Consider the following 20,000-nt stretch of genomic DNA (forward strand, 5'->3'; position numbering starts at 1 on the left):
AGAGACAGAACAGAAACTATGATACGTATATACTCCTCACACATACTATTAGTATTATAAGGGAAATTAAATAATTACCATTAGAGATTGAAATAGCATTTTTGATTAGGTTCATACAAAGTATATTTTCTGCTTTATAGTGCCTACGTATACAGCCACATGGTTCGGGGTTCAGTCTCACTGCGTGGCACCTTGGGCAAATGTCTTCTAGTATAGCCTCGGGCTGACCAAAGCCTTGTGAGTGGATTTGGTAGATGGAAGCTGTAAGCAGCCCGTCGTATATATGTATATATATATATATATATATATATATATATATATGTGAGTGTGTGTGTGTGTGCTTGTGTGTCTGTTTTTGTTCCCCCAACATCACTTGATAACTGATGCTGGTGTGTTTACATCCCCGTAACATAGCGGTTCGGCAAAAGAGACCGATAGAATAAGTACTAGGCTTACAAAGAATAAGTCCTAGGGTCGATTTGCTCGACTAAAGGTGGTGCTCCAGCATGGCCGCAGTCAAATGACTGAAACAAGTAAAAGAGAAAAGAGAGAGAGAGTGACATATTGCATTATTATAACTGAACTTCTCCCACTTGAACCAGACAATTTAAATATATACAGTGACATATGGATGGCTGGATGGATGGATGGATGGATGGATGGTAATGTCTTGTAGGCTGAGGAAAATGAGTCTGCAATTTCTTCCTGATAAACCTGTGCAAATGACTTGCTTTTGTAATCAAATCTATGTTCTGTACATTAGCTCATTCTCTCTATCAAATCGACATTACCTGAACAGGTGCACGGTGTACTCACACATCAGGTGTTGAAGTGATCGCGGAGCATGAGATGAAGTGTTTTGCTCAAGAACACAATGAACCATCTGGTCCAGGAATTGAAACCACAATCTTGTGGTCATGAATGCAACACATTACACCATGAACCTTTGACTCAATGACATTTACATTGAATATATTATCACCCGTGTTTTGTGTATCCTCTCCAATAGATTGTGCATTGATTAATATTCCCAGTCCTTCTTCAAGATATCATCATCATCATCATCATCATTGTTTAACGTCTGCTTTCCATGCTGGCATGGGTTGGATGATTTGACTGAGGACTGGCGAACCAGGTGGCTGCACCAGGCTCCAATCTGATCTCGCAGAGTTTCTACAGCTGGATGCCCTTCCTAACGCCAACCACTCTGAGAGTGTAGTGGATGCTTTTACATGCCACCGGCACAAGGGCCAGTCAGGCGTTACTGGCAACAACCACACCCAAATAGTGTTTTTTACGTGCCACCTGCACAGGAGCCAGTCCAGTGGCACTGGCAATGACCTCGCTGGAATGTTTTTTTCACATGCCACCGGCACAAGTGCCAGTAAAGTGACACTGGTAATGATCTCATTCAAATGGTGCTTTTTATGTGCCACTGGCACAGAAGCCAGTTTGCTACTCTGGCAATGATCATGCTCGGATGGTGCTCTTAGCGCTCCACTAGCACGGATGCCAGTCATCGAATTTGATTTCGATTTCGATTTCAAAAATCGGAATTGAAATCAAATTCAATGACTGGCATTTCTAGAATTCCTTCCTTTCCTTTCTCATGTTTTTCTTATCAGCAACTGTTCAAGAGCAGACTTTTTACTCTTTGAATAGTATATTAAAAAAAAATAAGTATAACAGTTGAAAACTGGAAAAAACTGTGATTATGTAACTTCATGATATATTTCAATATGTTTATCACTGTGAGCATAACGGCATATGTTGAAACTCTCTGCAATAGTGTGATGGTTACTTTTTATAACTGGTTGAAGTCCTTCATTCTCAGTTGAAAAGACATAATCATGATACTAGGGCAACATTCTGTACCTTATACAGGGACATTTAGTGTTCTGCAGGAATCTGTTCTTCGTCCCTTGTTATTTGTTATATACATTAACCCTTTTGTTACCATATTTATTTTGAGATGCTCTGTGTTTCTTTCAGCTATTTTGAATATAACAATGAACTTAGGAAAATAAATTAGTTATCATTAAGCTAGTGTTAGGAACATAAATTGTGACTAAGGTTTGGTGGAAGATTTTAATTCAAAACTTATGAAAACAAGACATTTGTACTACAGAGCCAGAGCCGGTTTCAGCCGGGTTGGTAACAAAAGGGTTAAAGAAACAAATGCCAACTTGAAGCATGTTACTGTGTAAAAATATGTAGATGACATTAAGCTGTACTTTGAAATAAAAACAAGTCCTATACGCTATAGAGCCTTCATGCAATCTCACCTAGACACAATGCAGCAATGGATTGCTGATAGGTAACACAAGCTGGCTATAGATGTGTACACCACTTTACATTTTGGGAAGAAAATCACGGAATTAACTAATTTCTTCACAACACCAAGCTTAAAAAGCCTAACTGGAGAACATGACCTTTGTATTGTGGTCAAAAATTATCTGTTGGATGAAAAACGGTTGTAAAATCGCTGGAAAGGTTGAAGGTATACGAGCATCACTAAGTGAGACCATTGTTAGTTGTTTACTCATCATCATCATCACCATTTAGCATCCGCTTTCCATGCTAGCATGGGTTGGACGGTTCAACTGGGGTCTGTGAAGCCAGAAGGCTGCATCAGGCCCAGTCTGATCTGGCAGTGTTTCTACGGCTGGATGCCCTTCCTAACGTCAACCACTCTGTGAGTGTAGGGGGTGCTTTTTATGTGCCACCCGCACAGGTGCCAGACGGAGCTGGCAAACGGCCACGAACGGATGGTGCTTTTACGTGCCACCAGCACGGGGGCCAGGCGAGGCTGGCAACGGACATGAACGGATGGTGCTTTTACGTGCCACCGGCACGGGGGCTATCCATTTAAAGCTGTAAATTAAATAATAAGGGTAGAAATTGATGTTAATCAATTAAAACCAGTGGCTTAGCATATTTAAAAATCCGAAGATTAAAAATTGTGTTACATACAAAATTAAGAGGAGTGGACACCCTATATGCTAAACATAGAAGTCAAATCACCATTACCATGAAGAATGTGTTCTCAAGAAAAAAAAAAAAAATCTCAACAAAATTGCTGAAATGTAAAAACCAGTAAGACAAATGAAAACATAAAATAAAATCGTTTTTATTTTGTATGTTTTCATTTGTCTCGCTCATTTTTACATTTTGCCATTTTTGCTGAGATTTTTTTTCTTCTTGAGAACACATTCTTTGTGGTAACGGCGATTTGACATCTATGTTTAGCATATAGGGTGTCCACTTTAGAGGTCATTCCTCTTAATTTTGTATTTAAAGCTGTATATAGCTATGGTACTTCCACACTTACAGCTTGCATATCCAATCTGCATCCCCCATCCTGTCTAGAATATTGATCTACTGGAAGCTGTCCAGAGACATACAACCAGACTAATACTCCTTGTCTGTCACTTATCATATCTTGAATGCATTTCTCCTCTGGGCATTAACATATGAAGTAATGATGTCTAGCAGCTGATTTAGCAGAACCATACAAGATTATCTTGCCATCTTTCCAACTACAATTTAGGCCACGTTTTTTAAAATTCAATACCGCTAACACTTGTGGACATATGAAAAAAAAATGGAAAAAATGTACAGCACATATATACATATATATGATGGGCTCCTTTCAGTTTCCATCTACCAAATCCACTCACAAGGTTTTGGTCCCTGTTCGGCAGTTCGGCAAAAGAGACCGATAGAATAAGTACTTGTGGACATATGAAAAAAAAAAGGGAAAAAATGTACAGCACATGGCACCTTGGGCAAGTGTCTTCTACTATAGCCTTGGGCTGACCAAAACCTTGTGAGTGGATTTGGTAGATGGAAACTGAAAGAAGCCCATTGTATATATGTATATATATATATGTATGTATGTATGTGTGTGTATATGTTTGTGTGTCTGTGTTTGTCCCACCAACATTGCTTGACAACCGATGCTGGTGTGTTTACATCCCCGTAACTTAGCGGTTCGGCAAAAGGGACTGATAGAATAAGTACTAGGCTTACAAAGAATAAGTCCTGGGGTCGATTTGCTTGACTAATGGCGGTGCTCCAGCATGGTCACAGTCAAATGACTGAAACAAGTGAAACACATTTTCATATTCAGAATTGTCAAAGCATGGAACAAACCCCACATGTTAGCAGTCAGGACATTACATCCAGCAAAAATTCCATAATTCCCCAAATTCATCAACACTACTTCTGACCTGTATCCTTTCTTCCTTGTCGCTCTTTTACTGTTAACTTTTCTGTCATTTGTGTTTTATTCTGTGTACAATGTTTGCACATCTATATTTCATTGTTACCTCAAATTACTTGACTTATATGTTTGCTTTCTGTCCCCTAGTTTACTCTTCTCTGACCAGTTTTACCTGAGCACTGTATACAATAAGTTTATTATTATTATTATTATTATTGAGTGAGAGAGCAGTGCATGCCATCAAAGTGACACTGGGGTACAAATATACGAAGCCCAGTATACCCATCATGACTACCCATCTGATAAGGGTACACAAGGCACATGCATCACAACCATGTGTGCGCGACATGGTGATCTCATATCAAGATAAACACAGCATGACCTCGCAGGTGGGGCCCAGTAAAAATTTTCTTCTGGTAGAGTAACCCATCCCACTCAAAAGGTCCCTGAATGAGTATTGTTTAAGAATGTTGAACAAAACACCTATGTTTCCAGAGGTGAATTATTCAAACCCCAAAGAATCCCTCTCAAGACATGGCTATGATGCTCCCCCACTACTTCTGCTCGTGATGAGAGATGCACATATCGTCAACCACCAAGGGACATGGTCAACTGGTTAAGGTCAAACAACTGATAAGCAAATCTGTGGTATTGAGCGGAATATTTGCTGTAGCCCATCTTTTATACCAAGACAAAACAATGTACATGATAACACTTCCAATCAGTTAAGATCAGAAGCCACGAGAGCCACTGTCTGGTACTGCATCAGGGCATTTATTATTATTATATTATTATTATTATTATTATTATTAATTTTATTCTGTTCTGTCTGGGGAGAGTCATTTTCTTTTTGTGCCTTATGTAACACACTCACCGGTGAGTGTGTTACATTATAAGGCACAAAAAGAAAATGACTCTCCCCAGACAGAACAGAATATGGTTCAACACATGAACTCATGTAAAGAATCTTGCAAACCAAATCCAAAAACGAAATTATTATTATTATTATTATTAATTTTTCTTTTTCCTTCAATCTTGTTTCCATTTCTTGCCTTCTGATACTGTCCCCAAGGAACCAATGATCATCATCATCACAAAGGGAGATAACTGGATCAAGTCAGCTGCTAAACATTGAAAATTTAGTGTTGATGCCCTGAGAAGCAATAAGTTCAAGACATGGCAAGCGACTCACAGAGCTTTTGCACATCTTTAAAATTGGACAGAAATGATTGAATCATCTGAAGAGGTATTAATGGTACAATTTTAGCGACATCTGTGAGATAAAAAGCATTGATAACCCCAAACATATTTGAAAACATAACTGAAAAGAAAACGGATCTTTTCGGTTTGAATGGCAGTTCTTTCTAGCGGTGTCATATGAAATTGTCACCCATAATTATGACCCTAGTATCGATCTATTGCATTTCAATCTATTTTAGGGTTAGGGTTAGAGTTAGGGTTAGGGTTGGGCGTGGGGGAAGGGTATCTTTTTTATCTTCAGAAATGTAAATAAACCCAATCTGTTTCTTAAACGAGGGACATATTCATATGGCACAGAATGTTTTTTACCTCAATAGACGTCAGTGATTGGTTGAAATTGCAGAAATTGAAGAAAAAAAACAACAAATATCTTACAAACTATAGAATTTTCTCAATAAAGCCAAGATAAAAAGATGTTGTATAAACACATTCTACCAGTATATGAAGTTTAAAAGTGTTTAGTTACGTGGAAATTATTTTAAAAAACTGCCGTTCAAACCGAAAAGATCCAAGAAAACTAGATACTACAAATAACTTTAATCTATTTCCTTTCAAGTCCTCTCCTGTCCTTGAACAAGAATAATATTTGGTAAATACAGAGTGCAGGTGACATTTCAGAACACTTAATTATCAATATATCACTCTCTTCTAAGGCTGTGAACTGGTAAAATCATTATCATGGTGGGCAAAACACTTAATGACATTTTGTCCATCTTCATATTCTGAGTTTAAATTCCACTGAGTTTGACTTTGCCTTTCATCCTTTGGGGTTGATAAAATAAGTACCAGTTGAACATTAGGGTCAGTGTAATAGACTTACTCCCTCCCCTGAAATTGCTGACCTTGTACCAAAATTTGAAATCAATACATTACTCTCTTCAGATCAATTAAAAGATTTTGATTTCTTTCAGCTCCCCCATGACTTAACATCTCTTGAGAATGCTGCAGTAAAGGACAGTTCGTTTCTCAATGCAAAGATTACTGAGTACATCACTGTCACTGAAGATGAAAGACCCCTGTCAATGTGCCCCACTGATGGCACATAATTAAAAGAGCTCTTATTTCAAGCAACTTGGATCTAAATGTCAGTAGTAAGAAAAATTTCTTTCAAGCCTTTGTATGTCCTCTGCAGTCACAGCTCATGTTTCACTGGGCTGTAACTGCTGAGGACATGAGAAGGCTTGAGAAAAATGAATCTAGTGTGCTGTTGGGAGTGCAATGTCAGTGTGCATGTACGACAGAGTGTAAGCATGTAGAGAAAACAATTAGGAATAAGTGGCAACAGATGTGGTGTGCAAGAGAGATGACAGCGCTGGTATGGTCATGTGATGTGTATGGATGAGGACAGCTGTATAAAGAAGTCCTGTTCTCTAACTGGAAGAGATAGACCCAGGAAGACATGGGATGGGGTGGTGAAGCTTGAACAGGAAGCGAGAGCTCACAACATGAGTAAATATATTTTCATTTAACTGGAAGAAGTTATGAAGTGGCTCAAGGGCGGAGAGTTTTATTTTAGATAAGTGCCAATGCACAAAACTCTTGGCTATTGGGACAGTCTGTAACTACTGCCAATTATGTATATGTGTGTGTGTGTGTGTGTGTGTGTGTGTGTGTGTGCATGTATGTGAACATGCATGAGTGTGTAAATGAATGTATGTGTATTACTTTGGTGAAATCATCATCATCATCATCATCATCATCGTTTAACATCTGCTTTCCATGCTAGCATGGGTTGGACGATTTGACTGAGGGCTGGCGAACCAGATGGCTGCACCAGGCTTCAATCTTGATCTGGCAGAGTTTCTACAGTTGGATGCCCTTCCTAACGCCAAACACTCCGAGAGTGTAGTGGGTGCTTTTACGTGCCACCGGCATGGGACCAGTCAGATGGTACTGGCAACGACCTCGCTCGAATCTTTTTTATGCATGCCATCAGCACAGGTGCCAGTAAGGTGATGCTGGTAACGATCACACTCGAATGGTGCCTTTTACGTGCCACCGACACGGAGGCCAGGTAAGGAATAATTTTAAAGAACTTAAAAAGTAAAGAGGTAAAGAAGATAGAAGTCTGACTAAAAGATATTTTGCTCGTCTATAAAAGAAGTGCTTGGTGACAATGATTCTAAGACATAATAACGTTGTTCTTTTCAAATGTAAAGTTTTATTAAAATGAAACTGAACAATTTTCACAATGAGTTGATTTGGCAATGCCACTGAGAAAGAATTTCAACATTTTAGATCTGCAAGTTATTAACAATTACTACTATATGCTAACTTTAGATGTTCAGTTAAACAGATTAATTCAAAAAAACATTTATCTGAAAACAAAGAGATTTCTATAAAGGACAAGTTTTATAAAGAGAGAGTTGAGTGAAGTTATTGTATTAACCTGTATTGGTTAGTTAGTGTATTAACCTGTTGGTTAGTTCATGGACCCCTAAAAGGGTTAAAGGCAAAAATTGATGCCAATGATATTTGAATTCCAAACTGAGTTTAATACAGTAAGTAGAAATCACATAATTTTGTTTCTCTATTGATATTACCATCCTCACTGCTTCTAGACCAGTCATGGGCAAACTGCAGCCTATGGGCTCCATGTGGCTCAATGGACTTTCTGAATTGCATGTCTAACGAAATATTATCTTGAATTTTTTAGTAATGCAGCCCACTTGATAATATGCAATGTCTCATGCGGCCCGCTTTTCGAAAAAGGTTGCCCATGTCTGTTCTAGCCTATGCCAGTACATATCACACATTTCATAAGTAGATATTTTAACCCAAAATATTTTACAGTAATTAAAATTCTTTGTATGAGACAGAAAAAAAAAACCCAAAAACGAAAGAGAAACAAAACTCATTCTTTCGTCACACAATTTAACAAGAGGACCACAGATTTTTTTTTTTTGTGTTATATCCATTTTTTCCATACTTGCATAGGTGGGAGGATTTATTTGTGGTTGGCTACTTCTAGCCCCTCAACTCTGAGCCTGATTTTGTACAGGTAAAATGGAGCAAGCAAAGTTAGATGCTTTGCTCAGTGGCATGATACAATGACAGTAAGGAATTTTAAAATTATGACCAGTAGGTTGCTATGTTAAACACATGGTTATTGTACCTCATACAAGAATCAGTGTTTTACAAATGACTGTTTTAAGGGAAAATGGCCAAATTTATGGATTTGACTTTCTGGTTGAGTCAGTCGCTAACATGAAAGTCAATGGACAAATTAAAACAGACAGAATTAGTGGGGTTTTTTTTTTTTCAAAATAATACTCTTTTTTGTTTTATCTATTCGACTAACTGTGAAATTTGTTATTTACAACCGAATTGGAGAATAAATATACTTTCCATCATAACAAAGAAAACATAGATGGTTAAAAAGTAACAAATAAAGGACTAACATTCTTTAAGTAAATTTTAACATTTTTACAAAATTTTTAACAAAACAGATCCTCCCCTCCTCGAAAAAAAAAAAAAGCTGTCTTCTTTTAGTTTTTTTGTTTCTCCCAAAAGTAAAGCATGTTTCATTGACATATAGTTAGGAGAACATTCAAAAAAATTTGTTTTTTGTTGATGCCAATAAGTCTTATTATTAGGTTTAATCCATCACATTTGTGGTAGATTTCATTTTTCTTGTAGACAACAAGGAATTCTTACAAGATATGGTATATTAATATTTACTTTCACTTCTATGTATACTTCTTTACTGGTTTCCCCTATTGAACTGCAACCGTGCTAGGGTGTCACTTCAAAGCGGGGTTAAGTTGATCATATCAACTATCTATTTCACTCGGGTACTTATTGTCATTGATCTCTATTTATTGAATGGCTAAGTTACCTTCTGATATACAGGGATGCAAACTCAGTGCACCACTTTATACAGGTATAACAAAGACTCATGCACACATGTATATATATATGTATATATATGTGTGTATGTGTGTGTGTATGCATGCATATGCATATATATTCATATATATATATGTTCATATGTGTGTGTATATATATATATATATATATATATACACACATACATGTGTATATATACATGTTTGGATTAACTTTATATATATATATATATATATTCATATGTATGTCTGTGTAAATATATATATAATATATATATATATATATATACATACACACATACATACATGCATGCATACATATATACATACACACATACATACATACATAATGACGGGCTTCTGCAGTTTCCATTGACCAAATTTAATTCACAATGGTGTAAGTCAAGTCATGACTACAGAAGAAAACACTCGCCTAAGCTGTTGCACAATAAGAACGACCATGGAACAGCGTGTGCCCGTACCCATACTTATTATCCCTTCATTAAAAGATGATGGATATTGTGCTGTACCATCACTATGGTAACAATGTTTTAGACTCTATGGGGCAGTGGCATGTTCTCATGATCTAGTTTTTAATTCCATTCGGAACCGATTCACTTAGCCCATGTATGCTTTTGGGTAAGATAATTCCCTTCCCAATACATTCTACTTCCCGGTCTCCAATAAATTTGAAGCTACATACTCCAGTACAAATATTCATCTCTGTCTCTTTTTTTTTTTTTGTTTTTGCCAAATTTGTCTTTATGGTACTTTTTACTATACAATAGCAATGTAGAACTTAGGAAAAGATACTTTAAATTAAGCATTTTTCTTAAAATTCTCTCCACTTTGGAATGATATCTAAATAATCTACAACTTAATAACGGTCTTTCATATTCTTTAACAATAAAACTTTAATATATGAGCATTAAATTTTTTTGCATGTATTCGTCTTCATATCTTTCTATTTTCTTCTAATATTAAAACAGAATCCATTTAGTCTATTTAATAAAGAAATATGTTGACATAACAAAGATCAAAATTTTCTTTGATAACAAGATAAAATTGATGGTAGAATTCCATCTAGATACTAACATGTTACAATGAGTATATAATCCTTCATTGTCTAACAATGACAAATGGATATACATCTTCAAGTTGAAATGGTAATATTAAAAAATAACAACTGGGAAATTTCAATTAAAATAAAAATGAAAGAAAAAAAATTAGACAAAAATATGTAAATGATAATATTTTCTATTAATCACAAGATGACTAAGTACATTGATAAAACCTTTGAGTAAAAAATATTTCAATTCCAATGATTTAGTGTTCTTAATGTGGCTCAAGTCTTGATGATAAGATTTAAAAAGAATGAAAGGGCCCATTGCAAAGATGATGTGAATTCAAATGTATTCTACTCATTTTGTAAATTATGCTAATTAATGTTTTAATTTCATGTTTTAAAATTTTTGATAAAGGACCAGCAGCAGAGGTAAAAAGTATTAGTTATATTATTGCTTGAGGTATTATTAATATTATTATTATTATTATTATTATTATTATTAGTAGAGTAGTATTAGTAGTAGTAGTAGTAGTAGTAGTAGTAGTAGTAGTAGTAGTAGTAGTAGAGTAGTAGAATAATAGTAGTAGTAAAGTTAATTATCAATAATTGTCTCACCTAAGGCAGGTAAATTATTTTTTTTTAACCTTAATTGTAGCTACTTATAAAATAAATAATAATAATATAATATAATATATTTATTAAAAAACAAACTAACCTTTAAAAATTGCAACATATTAAATTGGTTTCAGTAGTATGGGGGATGGGAAAATATAGATAAAGAAAAGAAAAGCGGTTGGGGGAGAGAAATTTGTCTGTTAAAAATTAAATTACCAATTTTTTTTTTTTAATAATCTGAATACCCATTTAAAATGATCTAGATAAATTAGACAATAATGAAGATTGACAAATGCAGAATAATGAAATTGATATAGTTTTTTTTTTTTCAAAAAATAGAAAAATAAACGAAAAAATATTTTTGTTAAAATTATACTATACTGCTTGCTATGTGTGTATATATATTATCACCTTAGGTTCAGTTATTTCAGCTTTAAATCCATCATGCTTAGTTCATAAACCAAAATATAATCTCAAGAGTCTAAGGAAAATGTTAACAATAGCTATGATGCTAATGCTGAATACAATAATAATCAATATTAAAACAATCTCAATGATAACAACAATGATAATGTTTTGCTGATTATAATGATAATGATAACAATAATAGTTATATTAAAAAATATTTTACCAATGCATGCAGTTGGATTACAAATAGTAAAAATGCACAGCCTACTTTGCAAAGTAGGGTAAAACAACAAAGTTTAGGATTGATTTGGTAAGATAGTCATTTCCTAAAAGAGTTCATTATTGTTAATACAATAATCTCATGGGGGAAATATTATCACTAAGAACATTTATCAGAACAAATATTTCACAATAAAAAATGTTAAATATAGAAGAGCATAGTTAAAGAAGTCACTATTTGTTTTGAATTATTTAACCAACTAAAAAGTTCTCTCCTCGTCTGAAAGAAATATTTGCTAAATTAGAAATAGGTGAGTTTCAGAAAAGTCTGTGTTTGAAGAAAAGATATATAGAAAAGAACCCTATATATATAGATACACTACATGTATCTGTATATATATGTATATATATATATATATATATATATATAATTACTAGTAGTAAATGACATTTATGTTTCAAATTCTTAAGTAGAAGTAAATCTTTAGATATTACTTTGAAATTATCAATAGTTATTTCATCTAAGGCAGGTGCTAGGTTTTTAATCATTATTCTTATCTACATACGAAGTAAATATATTTATTGAAAAGAAGCAATCAATTAAAATGTCTATAATAGCAAATGAGTTGTAGAAACTTTTGCTATTCAGAATTATAAATTAGTGTCATCATTATTAATAATACATCATAAAAACAATCTTTATGTAAAAATTTCATTGAAATTTTGATAATCACAATGGAAAAAAAATGTTAATCATTTGAAAAATAGATTGATAATTTTATTAAACAAAATACAATTATGCTTCCAATGAGACCTGCCTGAGTGAAGATTTCTTATCTTAAAAATTATATAACTTGAAAAATATTTATATGTTTTTTTTTTATCCTTTTTTTTTACCTACAGAGTCTATCACAGGTTTTCTCTGACCTAGTATGTTTTAAGTTGATAAAATTTTTCTGAAACAAATTTTCAATTTCAATTTAATGCATACCATAATCTTTGCCATTCTGGCTTGCTACATTAGATAATTATATATTATCTAAGTTCAGCAAAAAAATAGATAACTTGTATTTAAAAAAAAATTTTTTTATGGAGAATAAAATAACACCGAACATTCAAAAAAGCTACATAAATAAAATTTAAATAATGTAAATGTCATTTTGATTAAAATAAAAGGAAAAAATTAAAAAGTTGAATCTTATTCATGATTAATTGGAGAAAATCAGAGTAATTAAGAAGCTAGTTTCTCCCATATCAAATCTTTAAATGAATAAATAAAAGCCAAAATTTGGAAAAAAAGTTTTGAAATATTCTATCACTGAACAAGGAGAAAAAGAGAGAAACAAATTAAATTGGTTACAATTTTCGAGAACAAATAGTTGGTATCTTTTCAAGAACACAATAGTCTTCATGGTAATGACATCGTTGGTAGGATTTTTAGTAGCAAGTGAACAGGTTATATTTCTCAAAAAGATGCAAAAGTTTATAAGACAATGTTTGAAAGATAACATATAAAACAATTTTTTTTTTGGTAATATTGTTTGTGCTTTTTATTACACTTCATGTTCATTTTGAATCATTTTCATTTCTTAGATATTATTGCTCTAGATCTGTTATACACTTGAATTTCCTGTTAACTGAATGAGTTTTATTTTTTTTTTTAAATATTCTCATCACAAACCATAGTATGCACTCCATCATTTCCCACAAAAATAAATCATTTCATAAGAAAAAAAAAAAACAAACGAACAAACCCAAAAGACCTCAAAGCTTTCACAACCCCAACCACCACAACAATGACAACAAAAACGAATGAAAAGGCATAGTGACAGTTGCTTGCCAGGCTGCCAAACTGGAAAGTGCAAATTCCACACTGATTTTCTGGAATAGCAATGTGGATGTCTAATAATAATTGCTAATTAATAAACGGTGATAAATATAAATTGACAATAAAAAAAATCAATAAATAATTGTAAAAGGCTAAGGACAGATGTGTAAATGTGATATAAAATTTATGAAATTAAAACTCTGAACCATAATATTAACAGACACAAGAAATGTTTGTAGATAATGTTGCTAAAATCACCAATTAAGATCAACTGATAGAAACTGCAAGAATGCATACACACACATATATACACAAACTCACACACAGCTGTAAATGTAAATGTATATGTGTGTGTGTGTTTGTGTGAGTGTACCGCTATTTATCAGTCTACTTATATCTACCTATGAATATCTAAATGTATAAAAATATGCATATGTTTACATACACATATGGATGTTTATGTGTGTGTGCATACATATATATAGATGTGTGTATATATATAATTACACACCAACACACATATATATATAAACATATCTATGTAAACATACATATATGTGTGTGTGTAATATATATATATACAGACATAAATACATATATGTATGTCATTAATTAGTGCTATTTGGCTTCAGATAGCACACAACAGTTAACCAATGTGTTAACCAATATTTAAGACTCCATGTAAACCTTTATATATCTAGATTATTTTATTGTGTACTAAATGTTATATGTCCTCAGATTTCTGTTTGGTACTATATACATTTGAATAATTTATGGAGTATATATCTGAGTGCAGAATATGTATCAGGAGATTTTGTTTTAGTTCATTTATTATAACAGCATAAATTGCACAATCTTACAGGTGTTTCAAATGCTAATTCTGGTACGTTAAATGAAAAAACGCTATGTAAACATATTCATAATAGGGTTAAAAATACCAGATCTTCAGATGAATATTGTAATTCAATTTAGTATCATTAACAATAATACTAAATTGGCTGATATTGAGAAAATACAGGAATTTGATTTTCATTCTCTCAGTATGCTTATGTTGGTATGTAGCACTGAAGTAGATTAACAATATTCTTATGGCATTCTCAGCTTATTATTCAAATGTTAATGCAATAATTATTGCTTGACATACTGGAATTTTCTAGAGAAACACATGTGAAAATATGTAATTCAAAATGCTATAAAAGCACTTTCAGAAACTCACCTGTTTTATTCTGCACTTGTATATTATGTATATATATATATAAATAATAATAATAATTATTATTATTATTTGAGGGAATATTAATCCTAACTTACAGGGAAGAAAATTCAATTTAAAAATACTAAATCAAATTTCTCACAATATAATATATATTTCTATCATATGTAATTTTCTAGATGGTGTAATTTAATTGTTCATTTTGAATAATAAAAGGTGGGTTTTTTCTAATTTATATATATATATATATATATATATATATATATATATATATATATATATATATATATATATATATATATATATATATACATGCACATATATATATATATGTTAGTCATCATCATCAACGTCGTTTTAACATACAATTTTCCATGTCTTTGCAACTGATTGCCCTTCTTTTACCAACTCTCACCTGTTTCAAGCAAGGGAATATTTCCCTATGTTCAGACAAGTTTTCGTAGAAGACTGAAAACAAGGGATTCTGCTTGTATGACCATAATGATAATTTATAACTATCCTAAAATGTCATGACAAAGGACACATACATACACCCACGCATGTACATATACATATATATAGATACATGATTATATATTTATAAACATGTGCACACATATACATATATATGTATACATGCATCCATATATTTATATATATACACATATATATATATATATGATGATCATCATCATCAAATAACATCTACTTTTCCATGTTTGCATGGATCAAGCAGAATTTGCTGAGGCAGAGTTTCTATATCTGGATACCCATCCTGTTGCCAACCCTCAATTTTTTCCAAGCAAAATAATAATTTCCCATGGCCAGACATCGTTTTCAAAGAAGACTGTTAATATACTTCATCAGTAGTATTGATGAAGCTTGTTTACAACCATCACATGAGGTTACTACACAGATACATATAGGAACACAGACACACACATATGTGTGTGTGTTATAGGTTTCTTTCCGTTGTTGTCTATCAAATTCACTCACAAGGCTTTGGTCAACCAAGGGTGAAAGTAGAAGATACTTGTTGATGGTGATGTGCTGTGAGACTGAACTGAAAACCACTTGGTTGTGAAACAGAATTCTTCATGCAGCTATACCTTCACTTATATTTATCACACACACATATACACATAAATTTTTTAAATATTTTTTGCAACTAAAACTGTGAGTTTGTCTCACAACTCAAGTTTCATGTCACGGCAATCTTCAGGCAAGTACTACTACAACTAGATAATGGAAATGTATTTACATGTTACATGTGTGATCTTGTACTTGTGTTTGTTCATTGGTTTGCTTTTCATGCTTATTAATTGGGTGATGTTTTGCTGGCCTGTTCATTGGTTAGTTAATTAGTCTTTGTGAAGTGGTGTTTGTATTTCTTACAACTGTATTTTGGATGGAGCATTTTTCAAATAAGCTACGAGTGGTCTTTACACATGAAAACTGAAGGGAGCCCCTCATATATATATATATATATATATATATATATATATAATATATATATATATATATATATATATAGATATATATATAGATATATAACATAAGCAAATATCACTGTCATGCATGTAGTGTCATTCTAGCCAATTTTCCTTGAAATCATGTCTGGTGATATGAAAATATAACCTTTTTTGGTAAGAGTTGGTGACAGGAAGAGTATGCAGCCATAGAAATTGTCTTATCTAATTCTGTCTGATCCATGTAGGTATGGAAAAGTGGACATCAACACAAAGATGATAATGACATTGATATATTTATACATGTACATACTCATACAAGTATATACATATATATATATTTATGATTATATATAAACATATACATATGCACCAGTGTGTGTATGTGTGTGTGTGTGCATATATGGCATAATTTCTTCAAGTGGTTCAAACTAAAATGCTGCACTTTTCCATGTAATGCCAGGAATCTGTCTCCAGTATTTCCTGTTAGCTTTGGTGTGTTCTCAATTTGCTGTTGCATGTTTCTTCCAAAGACATCAACATTGTTGCTGAAGTTTCTCATGATCTATTATCAATTTACATAGACATTTATATATCCACATATATGTTAGTATATATAACACAACGCACATAAGTGCGTTTGTGAATATATATATATATATATAAATGAAAATGTATTTACATGACATATATAAATATATACATGGACACATAAAATACTTACTCGATTATCTAATGTATAAGTGCCTGTTTTTGCAACTTAGATTTTTTAACACTTACACACATGTACACACACACACATTTTACCTGTCTACCACAGAAGTTTGGAGGCTGGCAGCTTTGTGTTCAAGATCAGCAATTAGCTGGAGTCCTCTAGCACTGATGTGGGATCCATGTCCAAGTGAAAGAAACAGTTTTAACTATCACATGTTTGACTGTCTTAGATTGTGTAGCAAGTCCAGTGCAATATTCATTGACAACTCTTGCAGGTTGATGAGGGCCTCTCCTAGCAACTTAAGCTCACTATGAGATGTGTGGTAAACAAAGACCTCATCTCATGCATAATTCTTATGTCATGAAAAGAAGGTAGGCCATGTTTGAAAAGGTCTGAGTTAACTGTTTGGTCATGTGAATTCTGCTCGCTTGAGCTTTCTGGACTGAGTTTGTATCTCAAACTGACATTGTGAATGATGAATGACTAGCAGCTTCATGGTGCCAAAGGCTCAGCGGCTGGCATTGCACGCATGATGGGTGACACAACCAAGGGACACCTGATTCTTATTTCTTTACTACCCACAAGGGGCTAAACACAGAGGGGACAAACAAGGACAGACAAATGAATGAAGTCGATTATATCGACCCCTGAGCGTAACAGGTACTTATTTAATCGACCCCGAAAGGATGAAAGGCAAAGTCGACCTCGGTGGAATTTGAACACAGAACGTAGCGGCAGACGAAATATTGCTAAGCATTTCGCCCGGCGTGGTAATGATTCTACCAGCTCGCCACCTGATTCTGTCACGTAGTCACTTTCATGGCTCCATCAGGACTTGAGATCGTTCTGTTGAATGGCTTCTTTGAAGTATTTGTTGAATATGTAGGTTACTTTCTGGGTGAATGTTGGATTTGCATCAGTCACAAAGGGTTAGAAAGTCTAAGCTAAATTAAATACATTAAATGTGAATGCGTCTTGTTTTTCTTTCCACAGTCTGAGGGTTACAAACTGTAGTGTGACTACATAAGAATTCAATGTATTTATTTTACTACACACTGTTTGTGCCAAAATATATTTACGAAATACTTATACTGTTAATGTACAGCCTGCAAATTAGCCTAGCTGTTACAGCAAAGTACTAAATTGTGAAGGATTTAAACAGTAATTATTATGAAGTTCTCTTTGCAAGTGGAGTGGGTTATGAGTGCTTGTCAGTTGAGGAGTGGCCAACTAGCCACAAAGGATGTCAGGGAAATCTCCTTAGTTTTCTATGTGCATTGACAATAGCAAAATTTATTGATATTTCTTCACTGTCCATGGTGCAGTCATTATGAGCTGTAGCCTTACATTATATTTAAGGTAGATTTTCTAACATATCCTGTTTGTGCATAAAAGGTATTTTTTTAAAAATGTTATTAAACAATATGTTATATTGTGAATGTGTGTGTGAACCTATATACATACATGTATACATATCATCAGTCTATGGATTCCAATTCCAGACAAAATATTTAACATAGAATAATGTTTTACTAGCTTAGTGTAAATTATTAACTAGAATATTGTGAAATATTTGATAGTAAATTTGTTAAATAATTAATGATATAAGATTGACATGATATAAATCCTTAAATCCTTAAAAATGTTTTAGCCCAATGCCACGGCCATGCTGGGGCACCACCGCTGAAAGTATTTATATGAAAGTATTTTATATATAGTTTCTCATTAGTGTGTCTATTATCACAAATCAGTTGAAATTATCCAGATCGAAAATAAATTTGTTTAACATCACAAAATAAATTAATGAATACACCAAGAAAATATTGCATAGTTTGAGAATAGTGTAATTTTTTAGGTTAAGTCTAAATCTGAAACAATGTTAACTTATGAAGGTATTGCATGATAAGAGAGTGAAATAAAATACATTTCAGTTAATTTTTGTTGTAATTAAAAAAAAAAAATTCAAAAATATAAAAATCTTTTATGATAAACTATAAATCTATATAGCACTTGTGTTCTATGAAATTTAAGATGTAACTTTATTGGCTCATTCAATGTAAAAAGCTTAAATTAGAAAAAAAAGTTTAATACAAAATAATCTATAGCCAACGTTTGAGTAATAAACGAGGCAATTGATAAAGATTGATTAATCTTGAGATTTTACATTTGTATGTTAATTGTTGTTATTAATCTTATCCTCAATGAAATTATTATTTCAGTTACAAGTAATTCTGAAATATTAATGAACTAAAACTTAATAATTTAAAATTATTGAAAAATAAACTGCTTAAGTTGCTAGATTAAAACATTATATTGGAAGAGCTCTTAAAAATATTAAATAGAAGTCTTTGAGAGCGCTTTAAGCATTATTGTCCATGTTATCTAGGAATTCCATGATTGTTATAATAACCAAAACAATTGACAACCTTTACATGTTTATCTTTTTATAAAATACTTCATTAATTTTCTTTTATATTAGTACAGGCATTTTGTTTGCTTGTGATAACCTTCATATAATATTTCAAAATATATTCAAACAACAGGTAATTCAAGAGAAAACAGACTTGGAGTACTAGCTGAAAGAGTGGAAGTGTGAAACTCAGAGTACTAAAAGTTATGATCCTTTCAGTTATAATGTATTAAAGAGTACTCTACATTTACATACTGAGTTCTGTAATTTATTGTTTCTCAATGGATCAACAGAAATTTTTTATATGTATATGTGTTGTGTATATATGTATGTGTGTGTGTGTGTGTGTGTGTGTGTGTGTGTCTGTGTGTGTAAATATGTATGAATGTGCATATATGGTGAGGAGGGAGAGACAGAAAGAGGAAGAGAGAAAGAGGAAAGAGAAGGTTGAAAATGTTCTTTTCTCTCAGATGAAGGTTAAGTCCTGAAACATCAGGTTCTTCTTTTCCTCCATGTCATGTGAACTTAACCAAATTCTCGATTTTCACTGTATAATTTCTTTGCTGACACACAGACCACCATCAGTTTCTTCTGACTCTACACAAGCAAGATGCAGTCCTCTAACCCATCTAGAGGTGAGCAATATCTCTGAATACGTGCTGACTCTAACTGCAACACCCTATTCAACCCATCCATTATGGAAAGTTGATGTAAAATGATGACA

The 20,000-nt window shown here is 32.9% G+C and overlaps 1 protein-coding gene and 1 long non-coding RNA gene across 2 annotated transcripts in view; both read right to left on the reverse strand.

The window, feature by feature from the left end:
• The window catches only part of LOC115221199 (serine/arginine repetitive matrix protein 1), a 200,128-nt gene that overhangs the window by 7,253 nt on the left and 172,875 nt on the right, over positions 1-20,000 (reverse strand). The window lies entirely within an intron of this gene.
• LOC118767002 overlaps positions 14,951-20,000 on the reverse strand; it is a 5,075-nt gene continuing 25 nt past the window's right edge. Inside the window, exons 1-2 of the long non-coding RNA XR_005002923.1 lie at positions 17,661-20,000; positions 14,951-17,422 (exon numbers count right to left, since the gene is read on the reverse strand). The exon at positions 17,661-20,000 is cut by the window's right edge and continues 25 nt beyond it. This is a non-coding gene — a long non-coding RNA (uncharacterized LOC118767002). The remainder of the gene's footprint in view (positions 17,423-17,660) is intronic.

This window comes from Octopus sinensis, linkage group LG18 (assembly GCF_006345805.1).
Source record: "Octopus sinensis linkage group LG18, ASM634580v1, whole genome shotgun sequence".
Lineage (NCBI taxonomy): Eukaryota > Metazoa > Mollusca > Cephalopoda > Octopoda > Octopodidae > Octopus > Octopus sinensis.